At 42.3% G+C, this 3,289-nt stretch overlaps 1 non-coding gene across 1 annotated transcript; it reads right to left on the bottom strand.

Annotated features, from left to right (window-relative positions):
* Positions 1–2,781: 2,781 nt before the first annotated feature.
* LOC129406652 (small nucleolar RNA SNORA66) lies at positions 2,782–2,916 on the bottom strand. The gene has a single exon (XR_008631132.1). It is a non-coding gene; the product is annotated as a small nucleolar RNA SNORA66 (small nucleolar RNA).
* Between the last annotated feature and the right edge of the window lie 373 nt (positions 2,917–3,289).

The following is a 3,289-nucleotide window of genomic DNA, read 5'->3' as shown; positions in this document are numbered from 1 at the left end:
ATGTTCCAACTCACCTTTGTGTCACCACCCTATGTGATTGCTATATAAACTAAGACTGTAGAAGTAAGGGGGAACACACAGAAGCAGAGGGAACACACAGGTGCTCACGAGAGAAGCAGAATGGGAACAGAGATTGGAATAAAATGCAACTGATACCGACCAGCCTGGCACTCATTCCTTTTTTCGCCTGCCATCTCCATCAGCCTCCCCAGGGTGGGGGAAGCGGCGTGAGACTACTGAACACAGGCGGCGGGAGAGATAGAGCCCCACTTGCCCTCTACTTTTGTGAACACACACTTGAGCATCACCTGGGGTTGCAGCCTCTTAGCTGAGTGCTCACCTAGACCTGCAGCCTCTTAGCTGAGTGCTCACCTGGGGCTGCAGCCTCTTAGTTGTGGTGCTCACACATTTTTGGCTGCAGTGAAGCCAGAAATAGGTTGTGGTGTTGGGACTCAGAGAGCAGAGCTGCTTGGTCCAAACAGGACAGCTGTCAGGATCGTGCTTTATAATGTTCCTGTGCCAGGAGTTACTCTTCTGCCATTGTGCTTGCCAGACAGGTGTTCTAAGCTGCTGTGCCCTCGGGCCCTTGGCTCAGGGTTTTCAAGAGGTTTCCAATAATTACATATGATATCCAAGATCAATAACTCTGTGAACAGCAATATAAAAATTTGTATGTCATGCCACAGCTTGAAAACTTTCCAATGTCACTTAATTCTTAGGGACATTTCAATTGCCACCAGCATCATTTTAGACACAATTATCATGTGAGAGATTTCAGCACGGCAACATTGCTCTGTTTCAACCACTGACACCAAAGCTGAGTCTGAAAATAGGTTGACGAGAAGACTTGTCTTCCACACCGGCAAGCTGGCAGTGCAACTGGAAGATTTATTTTTAATTTTCAGCTTCCCAAGATTAGGGGAGCATTCTATACCTCCATAGTCTTAGTAAAATCCTGACATTGGTACTTGTATCTTTTTTCCCCCAGATCACATAAGAAAATGGAAACTTAATTTTTTCAGTTCATCATATATACATTTTATATACATTTCACATGTTTTTTCCAGGTCTTAAATAATGGTAAATTAAGGCAGAAACTTATGAATATGAGTTTGAATACATATTCTTCCTTTTGTAAGATGAGTCACAATAGATAAAAATGTAATTTTATATTTTAGTTGTTGCTAGTACCACTATTTTTTTCTCTCGGATTGTCTCCAATTGTAGAAAAGAAAGGCCTGGCTCCAGGAAAAAAAGGTAATGCAAATAGAAGAAATCTCACAGGCAATTTGAATCCAGCTGTTCTGAATTTGAGTGTGGGAACAAATGATTTGCAGTCACTGAAGTTTCAGATTTCAGGCCATTACAAAAGAATGAGGGTGAGCTTCAAGTAGGGATGTATATGCCAAGACAGGCACGTTTCCAGAGAACAACTGTAGCTTCTTAAGTGATTCTTTCTCAGATGGATCTTAATTGAGACAATTTTACTGCAATCAGTGCTTCAAAGTTTAGAAAGAAAAATGGTAGCTGAGAAAAGTGCAGGAGTAATAGGAATGTTAAAGGTGGAAAAATAAGCCAAAGTCAATATCATAATTTGATCAAAACATAAAAATGTTCAGAACCTTTGTATAGTACTTCTGGCCACCTGAATGCCATGCCCAGCCCAACCAACTTGCCAACTGTCACCCTAAAATTCTCTCATTCCACTCACATATTTGCGAGGATTTATGGTGTGAGTGTTACCCAGATGAAGGTTCTCAGCAGGCAAGGGAAGCAGTGAGCCTCTGCAAGCCAGTGACCCTCAAACAAGGGCTGTTTCCTACCACCTGCAGGTGTTTCTAATGTGCACATCTCTAGTGCCAGGACAGGCTCTTGACCAAATGTGGCATTTTCGGAATTCTTACTTTATATACTGAGTTTGTGCAGAAGAAAATGACATTGTGTGATGTTTTCATAAGGTCCAATGGAAGGACATAGAAATGATGTATTTAAGACCCTGGGTAATTGATTTGACTTCTAGAACAAATAGCAGATGATTGTATTTCTTGTATCAGGTGTCCCATTTGACATGGATAAAATAGTACCTAGCATGTGCATAGGTAGGAGTAAGCGATCACCATGAGAAAGCCCTTATTTGGTGGCTGGGGGGCGGGGACTGCTGTAACCACAATATGCTTCTTGAGTGCTGTGCACATACATGGTATTTGCTAGTATTCAATGACTGGTCAAGAATGTGTTCCCCACAAAATCAATGGAAAATTGGTGTGCATCATGTTAATGCAAGTGTTCAAGAGTACGGCAAGAGCGGCTGCAGGCTTGGGGGGGGGTGCTCTCCGTCTCACTTACATGTCCAGGGTTCTTCTAAGGAGACTTGGGAACAAGATCAGGACCCTGTTTTCAGACTCCAAACTCCCACTGAGTCTCAGATATCAGAAAATAAACAAAACCCTACAACTATATATTAGAAATATTCTCAGAAATGACTCATGGAAATAACATTCTGTGTGAAGGGAAGAGAAATGCCAAAGGCAGTGAGGGGCAAGCAAAGAGTCTCTCAGAGGGACGTTCACACCTGAGCTCTCTCAGGTACTTTGAGGTTATCACAGAATGCTGGGTTCTAGGCCAGAGGTATTTATGCAGCATAATGAGGGGTTTAAATATCAATATAATTCTAATAATCAGGAGCTTTGATTACTGAGTCCTGGGCTCACTAATCTATATTTCTGATTGGATCCCCTGATGTTTCTAATGCTGTGGCCTAATTTCTGCATTTTTCTCTTTACCTATGTCAGGATAGAATGGGCAACCTAAGAAGCCCCCGAGGTTAGTACATTCCTGGCACTGCAATGACCTTCTCAAGGCTCATCCCCCTCATTTCTGCAGCGTCATGAAGTAAGTGATCAAATGCACTTGGATTCTGCATTTTGGCAAAGAATGGGCTAATGAGACAGAGAAGTTGCTGCGTCAGAAGGAGCAGATGGAGAGTGGGATTGGTGGGTCCAAGAGCGAGGCCTTGTGCAGTAAGAGACTGGGTTTATAACTGAAACTGAAGTCAGTAGAAATGTCACCCAGGTGGATAATGGTCCTTAAACAGAAACAGAGAGGATAGAAGGATCTGTGGAAGCCAGGGAAGCTATAAATGTGGTGTGGATAAAACAACCAAACCAAAATAAAAACAGATGGTAGAGACAATTCTCTTCTATAAATAGTTAAAAGGTACATATGTTTGATTTACAGACATATATAAGATAAGAAAAAGGGGAGGGGAGTTAGGCATGAAGGCCACACC

The sequence above is a fragment of the Sorex araneus genome, chromosome 7, assembly GCF_027595985.1.
Source record: "Sorex araneus isolate mSorAra2 chromosome 7, mSorAra2.pri, whole genome shotgun sequence".
Lineage (NCBI taxonomy): Eukaryota > Metazoa > Chordata > Mammalia > Eulipotyphla > Soricidae > Sorex > Sorex araneus.
This window is presented reverse-complemented; position numbering and strand designations above follow the sequence as displayed.